A 14,375-nucleotide genomic window follows, 5' to 3' on the forward strand; every position below is an offset into this window, starting at 1 on the left:
ATATGTGCAATGTGATCCACCCTGAGTCCCCTTCGGGGTGAGAAGGGCGGAATATAAATACTGTAAATAAATATAAATACAGTAGAGTCTCACTTATCCAACATAAACGGGCCAGCAGAATGTTGGATAAGCGAATATGTTGGATAATAAGGAGGGATTAAGGAAAAGCCTATTAAACATCAAATTAGGTTATGATTTTACAAATTAAGCACCAAAACATCATGTTATACAACAAATTTGACAGAAAAAGTAGTTCAATATGCAGTAATGCTATGTAGTAATTACTGTATTTACAAATTTAGCACCAAAATATCATGATATATTGAAAACATTGACTACAAAAATGCGTTGGATAATCCAGAACGTTGGATAAATGAGTGTTGGATAAGTGAGACTCTACTGTACTGTAAATACCATTGTTTAAGAAATGGTGTCCTCCCCATTAGCCACTTTACATATGAAGCTCAGTTTGTTGCTGTTTCCTATGCAACATGAGAGGTGAGTGAGAAATAAACATTTGGTAAGCCACTCTGAGTGCCTTAGTATCTGAGGAGTAGGGCAAAAAATCTCTAAATAAAATAATAATAAATAACATAATTGGCTAGAATGCATGTTATAGTGCTATGCAGTTAACCCCACCCTGATGTCTTAATTCCCTACTTACTGGGAAGCAGCCACTGTCTGTTCCCTGTGTCTCTTGGGAAGCAGCTGACCGTTGCATCACCTTCTCTGAGGAGTCTCTGGCACAAGGCAGATGCAGGAACTTTGTCAAAATTGTTCCTTGTGCTGGAGATAGTTCATGTGAGGAGAGAACATCAGTCAACTGCTTTCCAAGTGACAGAAGAACAGAGCCTCGTTGACCACAGTGGCTGCTTCCTGGTCAGTGAATATTGGGGCACTTTAACAATGCCTACGTAGTTCCTAAATTAAGGACTATGTAGGGATCATAAATACAAAACCATTATGAACGTGTAACCCTAGAATATATATTTGTAACTGCCCAATAGGATATTGTCCATTAGTAGTAGTAATAGTGGTGGATGACCTAAAGGCATCAGATCCCGTTTGATCACAGAAACTAAGCAAGATCAGCTCTAGTTAGTACTTGCCTGGAAGATCACAGATGGATACCAAGTGCGGAGAAGGAGAGACTGGCAAAACCACCTCTGAGGATTCCTTGTGTAAGAAAACCCTATGAAATTTATGGGGTCACCATACGTTATAGCCGACCTATCAGACCTCTTTAAGGGGATGACCAATGCAACAAGTAATGTAATGAGTTACATTGCTGCCAGGAACAATAAGAATGGCTTTTAGGTTAATAGGGCCAACTCACGTAACACAAGGAATTACTTTCACAAAATAACATGACATTTGCAAAATAACATTCCATAATCTGTAGAGAAATAAGATACATTTCAACAAGGGAATGCTGTTAAATATTGCAGTTGATTATCAGTTGTTCTCTCTCTCTCTCTCTCTCTCTCTCTCTCTCTCTCTCTCTCTCTCTCTCTCTCTCTCTCTCTCTCTCTAATGTAATGGTTAATATCTCATTCTCCAAATGCGTATTTCTTTAATTTGTCTGGGTCTCAGAAGGCTCAAGTTCATTTCTGGGTCAATTAAAAGATAATGCAATTCACTATTGCCTTCTGGGGAAAGGCCTGACTCAGCCGTACCCATCAACAGGAACCAAAATGGTGTGCTGTTAAGATCCTCTTAGTATGTCAGGCAGCATCCCGGGTCAGCTTGAATAGGATTAATGTGACTGACTATGCTAGGATAGGTCTTCAATTACTGGTTTCACCGAGCCTCCTTATCTCACAATACTGCATAAAACAGGAGGTCAAACTGGGGGGGGGGAACTACATGCAGAACACTCCTCCAGAAACAAATCGTATATCCTTTCAAGGAGCAGTCAAGGCAAGATCTGTTGGAAACTTTCTGCTGAGCAAAGAGTTAGTTCAGGTTTTTAGACGCTGGGTCCAAAGCTTTTAAACAAGGATAAAATTAGCCACAGGGAAAAATATGGCATGAGAGGATGTGTTGGGATACAAATTCTTTTCTTGCTGGCGGACTTAAACAACTGATCATCCTCCATTTCCCTGGTAACCTTCTTATCTCATTAGTTTTCTGTCAGACCTTGGAATGCAAAATGTAAATTTCAAAGCAAGGAGAGGGGGAAGATGAATGTGTAGTTGTCCAATAATGCACCAGAAAGTCTGAGATTTTCACCCTGTTGTCCAAAATGCTATAGTGAAATTTAGATCCCGTAAGATCAAAAACAAATGTTGGTTTCTGATCAGGGTGATGGTGATTGAAGTGGTATCTTGGGTTCAGTTTTTTCCCACTGGACATCTTTTAAAAACCTTTCATAACGTTTCTCTTTTAAAATATCCCTGTAAGACAGTGAGGGATGACTATAATCAAGCCGAGCAAAATCATGCAGTTTGATACCACTTTAACTGCCATGGAATCCTGGGACTTGGTGTTTCAAAGGTTTCTCTGCCAAGACATTCTCTGCCAAAGAGTGCTGGTGCCTGACCAAACTACAAATTCCAGGACAATAAAGAATTGAGCCATTGCAGTTAAAGTGGTATCAAATTGCATTAATTCTACAGATGCACACCAATTTGTCATGGTAGTTTTCAGGGGTGGGGGTGGGGGTGGGGGGTGGGGTAAATCAATTCTAGGTTTTAGCCTGAGCTTTAGAGGATTTTCCCAGTGTACCAGACCTTATCCGCTTTAGTATAGACTAAAATCTGAAATTGAATTTAAATTGTTTACTTACTTACTTAGGTGATCCCTTGTAGCCCGAGGATGATGGCCCTCCAAGTGTAGAGTCTTGGTGGTGGATGCGTAGGTGGTCGTGGAGACCTATTCTTGACCCGCATGTTCTTCTGCAGTGAAAACATCGGTTTCCAGATGGGAGGCAGTCCCAGTCAGGGTTGGTTTGACATGTCTTCCTTTTGGCACGTTTCCCCCTTAAACCCTCCATTTGTGCCTCTTCAAATTCTGCAGCACTGCTAGTCACAGCTGACCTCCAGTTAGAGCGCTCAAGGGCCAGAGCTTCCCAGTTCTCAGTGTTTATGCCACAGTTTTTAAGGTTGTCTTTGAGCCCATATTTAAATCTATTTTCCTGTCCAGCAACATTACATTTCCATTCTTGAGTTGGAAGTATAGTAATTGCTTTGGGAGATAATGATCAGGCATTTGGACAACGTGGCCAGTCCAGTGGAGTTGATGGCGTAGGAGCATCGCTTCAATGCTGGTGGTCTTTTGCTTCTTCCAGCACGCTGACTTCTGTCCGCCTGTCTTCCCAAGAGATTTGCAGGATTTCTTTTTGGAGGCAACACTGATGGAATCTTTCTAGGAGTTTAGTGTGACATCTGTAGACAGTCTGTGTTTTGCAGGCATATAACAGGGTTGGGAGGACAGTGACTTTATAAACAAGCACCTTGGTATCCCTACTGATGTTCCGATCCTCAAACACTCTCTACTTCATTTGGAGAAATGCTGCACTCGCAGAGCTCAGGTGGTATTGTATTTCAGCACCACGACAAGATTACAATCCATTGAGCAATCCATTGCTTTAATGTCTCCCTGAGTCCCCTTCAGGGAGATAAAGTGGGGTATAATAATAATAATAATAATAATAATAATAATAATAATAATAAGATTCATTGCCCTATGGATATTGAAGATAAGAACAACTGTTGCTACTCAGAAGCTTATCTTCAGAAGCCCATTTTTTCAGGCGTTGGTGGCGAGACCGACTGGCGTCAGGTTACAGATCCAGGGGATGGCGGCGTAGTAACAGCCCCCTTGATCAGCTCCACTGGCGAGGAATTTAAAACTATTACATATACTATTGCGGACCCCCCGTCGCTCCCATCGCCTGAGGGGTGAGATTGCTGACTTACTCTTGGGGTCCTGGATGGTACGTGAGGGCCGTAGGTGCTGCCGACGGGAGCTTCAGAGGACCGGGGGGGGGGGGAGAAGTGGAGAAGAAGCCTGGGCGCCATTTTATCCGCTCGGCCCGAGGAGCCTCCAAGAGCTGAGAGCCTCCGAAGGCTTCTGGTGACTGCTTCCAGCTCTTGTTGGGGAAACTGAGGCCGCGCCGAATCCAGGCGGCCGCCAGCGGACATCTCCGACGATCTACGAGACCCTCTCCTACTCCCACCTCTGTTTGGGTCCTTGCTCAACTTCTCCTCAACGGCGGAGGCCGCGCCGAACCGGGCGGCCCTCGACACCCCTCCTCTGTCTTTGGGTGGCCGCGCCGAACCGGGTGACCACCCTTAGCTCCGTCCTCAGCTTTCCCTCGACGGTGGAGGCCGCGCCGAACCGGGCGGCCTCTCTCGACTCCCTACCGGCCCTCCTGCAACCCCTGGTAGGCCCCCACAACAAGATCTAGGCCGCGCCGGACCGGGCGGCCTCCTCCCCCCCTGTCTCCAACCTCCTCCCTGGGCCTCTAAAGTTACCGCAAGCCCCTGGAAGCTGCGCCGATCCGGGCAGCTTCCTTGAGCCTTACCAGCGGCTTGGGTGGAGAGAAGACATTTGGGCCTGCGGTGGTTTGCGTCGTTTGGATGGCCCTCTGAGTTGTTCCCGCCGGCCGGTGTTCCTCCTGCTTCTGCCGCTGCCTTGTTGTGCTGCCTCCCGGCCTCCTTCCCAGCTTTCCTCGTGGTGAGAGTTGAGCTTTGGGGGCCGCGCCGGACCGGGCGGTTCTCCCAACCCTCTCCTTCAGTTCTCAAAGAGAGACAGCTGGGCCCTCTTCATCGGCTCTACTGAACAGGGTGGATTGTACGAAGCGGCGTTGTCAGGATCCTCAGTGCTGAAGCCGCCATCTATTTTATCCCATTTTATTTTATTTTATTTTATTTTTATTTTTATTTTATTTTTTTTTCTCTTTCTTTCTTTCTTCTCCCCTCCCCTTTCTGAGTGTGTATGTGTGTGTATTTAGATAGGAGTGAGAAAATTTTATCTTGATGCAGGAAGACAGATTTGATTGTTGATAGGAAGTGGATTTGTGTATTTGGTACTTAAACATAGGAAGTGATCACATAGGATTCGTGAGTTCCATGAAGTTAATTGTCTGGTATATTGTTGGTATTAGAATGTGAATGATGGTGTGCGCATGTTGGTTGATATACATCTGAGTGGAAAGAGTCAGTAGGAACGGTGTGTTAATTTTGAAAGATTAGAGTGGTTACTATAGGAAGGTTTTTGAGGAAGTATTAGGAATGAGTTGGCAGGAATTTCCGAAGAAAAATGATCTTCTTCACCTATGTGATTTGTTGGGAAAATCGTTCAGCACTGTTTTGTATCAACTGGAAACACTGAACAAGAAAATTGATCATCTTTTCAAGGGAATTTCCCTGATTGCGACAAACCCCTCTCCTATAGACATTATAACAACTGTACCAACCAGTTCCACTAACATCAATGAGGAACTAAACGCTCTGGAAGACCATGGAAAAATAAAGCTAGAGGAGCAGAAAGTAGTTAATAGATCAGATTTGGAAGTGGCCAAGGATGGGGATGGGCTAGTATCTGGGAAAGAGGGTCAGGGGAGGGTGGCCTGGAAGGAAATTAATAGAGTCTCCCAAAGGACAAACAACACACTGTCCCCAGAACTGTTTGGACAATCTCGAGATACTTCCTGCAATCTGTTGCGAACCAACAAGGTGGCAGTGGAAGTCTCAGACTCTATGCTAAATAGAGGCAGATGGTCATCAAAGCGAGCTGTCCAGATATCTCTCTCTCAAATTCTTTCTTTGAGCCGGTCGGAAGTGAAGATCAAGACCATTGACTGGCTTCGCAGAGACTATCAATCTTGGAACCGCTCCTTATGTCTTCTCATTGGACTGGAGGATAGAATGTTACTGGAAGAACTGTTTTTGTACGGGCCTAAACTCCAACAATGGGGTATCATTCTTAAGAGGGTATTAGTAGACCCAGTGATCCGCCCCCTAGACATTGGGCTGTCTCGTGAAATACAAGAGTCTCTAATTTCAAGCCATGTCTGTTCTACCCCCCAGCCCTGTCATCAGTCATTAGCTGTGCCTAGTCCCCCTCCCTCATTAGATGATGTTATCATATTAGATGACTCCTCCTCTCTCATACCAGCGGAGATAAGCCTCTCTTTTAAACAATCAAATACACTTGGAGGCCTTTCATCCCAGGATAGCTGACTATCCCCTTTAAATGGCAATCTCAACAAGCCAATCCCTCAGGAGGAAGAGGGTTCTCACGAGTGGGGCCCCATTGAGGTGGTGTGAGGGAGAAGGAAGAACGGTCACCAACAACCCAGGGGGACGCGCAACAGAGTTATTGCGACCCTGGAGAGGAATAGGTGTGGTAGTCTTCAGAACAGACCCCTCAACCTTAAGGTCCTGCTTCTGAATGCCAGATCCGTCAATGGTAAGACAGCTATCATCCAGGATTTGATCCTGGATGAGGGGGCGGATCTGGCATGTATTACCGAGACTTGGTTGGATGAACCAGGTGGGGTGAATCTCACCCAGCTGTGTCCACCGGGTTTCGGGGTCCATCAGCAGGCCAGGGTGGAGGGGCGGGGAGGAGGAGTTGCGGTGATCTTCCGGCAGTCTATCGCCCTGATCAGATGCACCGTTCCACAATCTATGAGGTTTGAATGTGTCCTGCTGAAGGTGGGAGCCCGAGACAGCTTGGGGATTCTGTTGGTGTACCGTCCACCCCGCGACCCAGCAGTCTCCCTGTCTGAGCTTGCAGAAGTGGTCTCTAATGCGGCCTTGGTCTCCCAACAACTCATAGTTTTGGGAGACTTTAACATCCATGCCGAGACCACATTAACAGGTGCAGCTCAGGATTTCATGGTTGCCATGACGACCATGGGGCTGACTCAAGTTATATCTAGGCCCACACATCAGGCGGGACACACGTTGGACCTTGTCTTCATTGTGGACGGTGGGACAGTCAGAGTGGAAGAACAAAATATCCTTCCATTGTCATGGTCTGACCATCATCTGATCTGTTTAAGTTTCGCCGTGTCTTCTAACCTCCGCAGGGGTGGTGGACCCATTAAGATGGTCCGCCCCAGGAGGCTGATGGATCCAGATGGACTCCTGAGGTCTCTTGGGGATCTTCCTGTTCTGGAGACTGGCGATCCTGTCGATGTCCTGGCTGATCGCTATAATAGTGAGCTGACTAGGGCACTTGACACGATCGCTCCCGAACGCCCCCTCTCGCTGCGTAGAGTCACGTCAACCCCTTGGTTCACTGAGGAGCTGGCCGTGATGAAGCGTACGAGGAGGGGACTAGAGTGCATCTGGAGAAAATCTCAGGATGTGTCCGACCAAGCACGGGCTAAAGCCGCTATTAAGGCTTACTCCGTGGCTCTGCGAGCAGCCAGGAAAGCTTTCACGACTGCCCGCATAGCGTCTGCAGCCAATAGGCCATCGGAGTTGTTCCGAGTTGTTGGAGAGCTCCTGCGGCCTCCTGAGGCCCAGGAGCTTCCCGATGACTTGGCGACTCGGTGTAGCGATTTCGCACACCACTTCGCAGGCAAAGTTGCTCAGATACGTCATGAGTTGGACTCCAGCTTGACTGTGGTTTCAGCGGAGGTAACCGAGGCACCTGTCGGTTCCATCTTATGGGATTCTTTCCGGCTTGTTCTTCCTGATGACGTGGAGGGGATTCTTGGGTCTGTGAGGGCGACCACTTGTGCTCTGGATCCTTGTCCCTCTTGGCTGGTTAAACTGGCCAAAGATGGGTTGTTGGAGTGGTTTGTGGCCATAATAAATGCCTCCTTGGGTCAGGGGTCATTTCCATCCTGTTTTAAGCAAGCGGTGGTAAAACCGTTACTAAAAGAGACCTCGCTAGACCCATTGGTTTGTGACAATTACAGACCAATCTCCAACCTTCCATTTTTGGGCAAGGTTCTGGAGCGGGTGGTTGCCACGCAGCTCCAGGAGTTCCTCGATGACACTGATTTTCTGGACCGCTCGCAGTCTGGCTTCAGGCCTGGGCACAGTACTGAGACGGCTTTGGTCACCTTGGTGGATGACCTCCGCAGGGAGCTGGACAGGGGGAGTGTGAGCCTGCTGGTTCTCCTGGATATCTCAGCGGCTTTCGATACCATCGACCATGGTATCCTTCTGGGGAGGCTCTCCGGGATGGGGCTCGGGGGCATGGTTCTGCTGTGGCTCCAGTCCTTCCTGGAGGGTCGTTCCCAGATGGTGAAGCTGGGGGACACCTGCTCGGACCCCTGGCCATTGACCTATGGGGTTCCGCAGGGGTCTATTTTATCCCCCATGCTTTTTAACATCTACATGAAACCGCTGGGAGAGGTCATCCGGAGTTTTGGAGGGCGTTGCCATCTCTACGCAGATGACACGCAAATCCACTATTCCTTTCCACCTGACTCCAAGGAAGCCCCTCGGGTGCTGAACCAGTGCCTGGCCGCTGTGGCGGACTGGATGAGGAGGAACAAGCTGAGGATCAATCCTGACAAGACAGAGGCCCTCCTGGTCAATCGTGCGTCGGATCGGGGTATTGGGTGTCAACCTGTGCTGGACGAGGTTGCACTCCCCCTGAAATCACAGGTCCGCAGTTTGGGGGTCCTCCTGGATTCAGCGTTGACGCTTGAGGCTCAGGTGTCGGCGGTGGCCGGGAGGGCTTTCGCACAACTCAAACTTGTGCGCCAACTGCGACCATACCTCGTGAAGTCTGATTTGACCACGGTGGTCCATGCCCTAGTTACCTCCAGACTGGACTACTGTAATGCACTCTACGTGGGGCTTCCCTTGAAGACGGCCCGGAAATTACAACTGGTCCAAGGCTCGGCAGCCAGATTAATAACGGGGGCAAATTACAGGGAGAGATCCACTCCCTTGTTTAAGGAGCTCCACTGGCTGCCGTTCATTTTCCGGTCCCAATTCAAGGTGCAGACCATCATCTATAAAGCCCTGAACGGTTTGGGACCCACCTACCTCCGTGACCGTATCTCCTTCCATAAACCTGCCCGTTCCTTGCGATCATCCGGGGAGGCCCTGTTATCACCATTGCCTATATCCCAGGCTCGCCTTGTAAGTACAAGGGAGAGGGCCTTCTCTGCTGTGGCCCCCCGACTATGGAACTCACTACCTTCTGAAATAAGGCAAGCTCCCACTTGTTAGCTTTTAGGAGAGAATTGAAAACATGGCTCTTCCGTTGTGCTTTCGGTGAGTAATTTCTGTCATATATCTCCGTATTACTCCCCTCCGAACATCTATCCTCTAGATTACCCCTTCCAAATGTCCCTGCCCATAGTGGAGTACTTCTCTGTCCCTCTCACTCAGGGTTTTATCTCTGTGTTCAAGCGGCCTGCCCTTGTTTTATGGTTTTGTTTTTTTTTTTGATTTCTTGATGTTCTTTTTATTATTATCTATTGTATTTTAAATGGTGTTATGATATGTTGTTTTTATATTTTATTATGTTGTATTGCTCTGGGCATGGCCCCATGTTAGCCGCCCTGAGTCCCCATTGGGGAGATGGTGGCGGGGTATAAATAAAGTTTTATTATTTATTATATTATTATCTGGAAAGACTGTGGCCTCTTCTACACTTTCACATTATCAAAGCAGATAATCCAAATTGTCTGCTTTGAACTGGATTATATGAGTCTCCACTGCCAGTTCAAAGCAGATAATCTGGATTTTATATGGCCGTGTAGAAGGGGTCTGAATTGTTTACAATCAATACCTATATGGTACACGTGGAGACATCTGGATGGACTAAAGACTACATTCTATGATTTGTAGTTTCATTTATAGCTTTACTTTTTGCACACCATAATTGTGGCCTGATGGCTCTTTAAGTTGTTGCATATGACAATACTGCATTGTATGTAGGTTGTTGTCATCTATCATTCTAATGTGTGCATGTGTATTTGTACTTAGTAGTATTACAGACTTTTAAAAAGTATAGTATTTCTGTCAGTTTTGTTTCTGTCTTTCTATTTGTTCCTCTTCTTTTGTGTGTCTTATTGATGTTCGAGGTCACTCCATGGTTCCTAAGGATTTCCATTTTTTAAAAAGCAAATCCTTATGTGGAATCCTTCTGCCTTCTTATTCCTAATCCACCCTAAAAAATTTTGTTCTATAAATAATTCATTTTGTCTGGGCTTCTCAGCCATTTCAGCCTCACTATAATTTGTGCATTTGCCTCCAACTCTAGAGACCAATGTTCAAATTCCTGTTCAACTTTGAAAATCCACTGGGTGACCTTGGACAAGTCATAAACTCCTAGCTTCAGAAAACCCAATGATAAGTTTTCATTAGGGTTGCCATAAAGTGGAGATGACTTGAATGTCTTGAGGACACACTTCAACAACAATATTTCAGAGAAACGAACTGGCAATCCACCTTTGAGCATTCCCTGCCTAATAAAACCTTATGAAATTCATGGGGTTGCCATATGTAGACAGGTGACTTTATATACATGTAGATACTTTCCTGTTCTCTGATAAAAAAAAAACTGGGGTTACTCTAAAACAAGAGCTCGCTTCACAGGTGATGTTATCTCTCACCACCTCATCACATGGGGCTAAATTTGGCAGCATGTCATTAATCAGGATTATGTCTGGATTTGCAAGAAACTGTTGAGATGATTGAAGTGACAAACATGTTTCTTTTCAGCTTCCTCAAATAATACAGACCATGGGTTGCTGTGAGTTTTCCGGGCTGTATGTCCAGAAGCATTCTTTTCTGATGTTTTGCCCACATCTATGGCAGGCATCCCCAGAAGTTGAGGGATTTGCATGAATAATATGAACAATACAGACAATGGATTGCACATATCTGCTTTTTAAAAAAGCTTAGAGAGCTGGGGCTGTTTGCACTGCACCTTGGAGAAATAAAGCACAGAGAACAGTTCATTAAGGATTCATTAAGGATATTTTCTACAAACAAGCACAGTTGCAGCAATTATTTCCCTTACTGCCTGTTCAACTGGAATACAAACCAATCTTTCTGGACAAATTCATGTCATGTTATCTCTTTGTTTTGAAGGATTTTATTTGGGTCTTCTTTTTAAAATTTCATTCCTCTCTTATTAACTCCCTGCCTTTGAGTATTTCAAAACAACTTCAGTGAGCATGCTACCAGACCTTATTTGATTGTAACATTTCCTTAACAAGAAAAATGTTTTTTTTTTATTTATAAAAAAGACCAAATATCAATTTTGAATGTCCTGGCATTGAAAACAAACTTAAAATTAAATCCCAATATTATCTCTTGAGAAAATATTATATCATTTCCCCCTAGCCCACAAGGACTTTTGAAGTGATAAAAAACAAATGAAACAATAGGAAGATAAAAACATTAAAAATTGCCACTACAGATACTTAGTTCTGATACATAGTTCCCCTTTTGCATAAAATAAGGTTGCCATGTGATCCCTTTTTCAGAACTAAAATATATTTCTGGGTAAAGTCTTAAAATGCCTAGATTTCATTATAAGGCTATTCCAAAGAAATGTACAGATTTCCAACCTCAGCCATTCATTTGCCACGTTTTTAACCATTTAACACAAAACAACAAAGTCTTTTCAGATGGACTGAACCAATAATCTTAATCAAGTAATCTTAACAATAGGTGCCCTTCCCTTCTGAGAAAATTCTTGCATATTTCAAAATCAGATGCTTGTTAAGTGTTGACATCCAACAGATTTCTAGCTGCAAGAGTCAGCTTTTATGTCTAGGATGATCAATATGGTATAAAGTATTTAAAAGATGAATGGACCAGATCCATGATTATGCTGCTAGAACTGGAAGGTGAGGGAGTGATTCAGTGTAGACTGTGGCCTTTGTCTACCTCAAAACAAGTATCTGTAGGGTTAGAAGTGGCTTTAAACAGGGATAATGAGATGTGGGGGTGGACAAAACCCACTACTTTGCCCTCTTTCTTCAGTGGGGGGTATTTGCTTTACACTCCCAAGATAAAAACAAAGGGAAGAGTCTGGATCTAACTCTTCTTGTTTGTCTCATAATTGTCAGTAGCTTTCATATTCAACATAGCTGATATGGGAATCTGTGTACCTAAAGTTCTGCTGGCTTTCTTCAAGGTGTGTGTGTGTGGAGCTGCATGGGGTGCAAACTGCCCCAGGTGACATTGTCCAAAAAGCCATCAATACATGACAGCCTCCAGTGGTGAAGAAGGAAGTCTCCTTTGGAAGCCATGGTAGATTATTTCCTCTCAGGTGCCCTGCATCTTCCTCTTGGAGGAAGCCCATGCTCCCCCCACCTCCCCCAGCTAGCTACCAGGAAATGCTCAGTGCCATACAACCTCATCAGATGGGCTACTTTGCCCATCGTACGCTGCTTGTTCTCGCCTTTTGAGACAGAGCTCATTACAGGATACATGTGTAATTCTGGCCAAGCTCCATCGGAAAAGGGGAGATCAAGTGGTGTATGCCACTTCCCGTGTTGCCTTCAGGACAGTGGGGCGGGGGGAGGAAACCGGGCAGCAAACACTTCCCCTTTGACATGCGGGAATAGGTAAGTCGCATGATACAGAGCGTGGAGCAATGGGTTCTCCAGTCCCCCCACCAGGACCCCATAGATTCCCCATGATGCGAGGCAAATCTCGAAGATGATGTGATGGGGTCCCTAGGCACGCAGTAGCAACAGAGGTAGTGGCAAATGAGGGCGGTTGCTGCTGACCAGCAAAAATAAAGTAGAAAGAATTGAGGTAAGACAGCCTTAGGTATTGCTTGTGAAGAGCCCATTTCTCTGGTAATTCAGCCAACCTGCATTTTGCAGTACACTCATGTCTGAATTGTAAAAGAGACAGAGCACTTAAGCCTTCAGGAGCCTGTCCTGATGTACAGGCTTTTGCTTGCTTCTCCCACTGGGAAGTGGTAGCTACTGCTGAAGGCTCTTTCCCTGTACTGACTAAAATAGGTTGAAAGGGCTGCTGGGAGCTGCTGGTCTCCAACTGCAATACTCACCCTTCTAACAACCCCTCATCTTCACTGTCAAAGCTGTCCAGAACACACAGGTATAAGAGCAATGGCATTGGTCGCAGCAGTTACAATGTATACCCAGCTAGGTAAATGGAGGAAGCTTAGAGGAAGGGGCTGAACTTGCATAAGGACAATGAGCAGGAAGGCTATGTAGGCTATCTTTGGGAGAATGTACATGGTGGTGACCATGTGTTCCCATACTGGGTGACACCAACCATAAATGCAACTGATGGCAATTGTCAACTAAAATTATGAGAATAATTCCAATAAATTCATTACTATAAAGACTTAAATAGCTTCCATGTGTTTAATAAGAAATTCATGGTATATTAAAATGAAAAAGAAAATAAATGGTCACCTCCTTTAGCAACAAGAGTTGAAAGCAGTTGAATTGTTTGTGACTCTACTGTACTGTGGATAAGTCAATGTGGTTACTACTACTGTTGATGTGCTTCCATCGCCTTTAAATATTATTATATAACACACAACATATGAATACATAATATATACATACATGCACTCAAAGGCAAATATAATGGTGTGTCTGTTCACAACTAAGTGGTCTCTTCAGTCATATCCCTCCATTAATAGAGGTGCTTTACAAACCAATGAGTCCTAATGACAATTGTGTTGTTGTGGATTAAATATTCATCTACAAATCAGCTACATACTTCCCTTGCTGGCTCAGGGCAAAAGATAGGGACCTAAGTGGTACAAAACAGGATCATGGGAAACCATAAAAGATTTATCAAGTAAACATCTGAATCTAATTTGTGTATATGAGAGAAAATGCAACATATGGATTGCATTTATTAGTAATCTAGCTTTCTATGGGAAATGTTGTGACCTTTACGTATATTACTAGCAAACTGAAAAACATCAGTTAGTTTAAAATTCAGGATGAAGGCATTATCAATTAGTCTAAGATTAATTTGACAAACTGATTATTACAAATTAAGCCTATATTTGCAATGAATCAATACAGGCTATCTCAGCCACTTTTGTTGCCAAAGGTTGACTGTGTGTGTATCTGCACTGCACAGTTCTCAGAGTGCAAGAGATAATTTTTACCCTGGGAGGTTAGTTGCTTTTCAAATATAAAACAAAGAATTGTCAAGTTTTTAGAATGCCTGTGCAGGAGAGAGAGGAAAGGAAACAGAACCTAATGCACCCAACTCTACTGTGTGTGGAAATGTAGAACTGCAGTCCTTAAAAAAGCAAAGGAGGGAACAACCCATCCCAGTATCTTCAATAGATGCCCCCCTCCCTCCCTCCCTCCCTCCCTTCCCCCCCCCCCCTCTCTCTCTATATATATATATATATAGACTACTTTACACCTCAGATCACACACTTGCTTGCTGTTTTGTTGTAAGAGATGTTCTGGCCAGATGGCACAG

The sequence above is a fragment of the Anolis carolinensis genome, chromosome 1 (genome assembly GCF_035594765.1).
Source record: "Anolis carolinensis isolate JA03-04 chromosome 1, rAnoCar3.1.pri, whole genome shotgun sequence".
Lineage (NCBI taxonomy): Eukaryota > Metazoa > Chordata > Lepidosauria > Squamata > Dactyloidae > Anolis > Anolis carolinensis.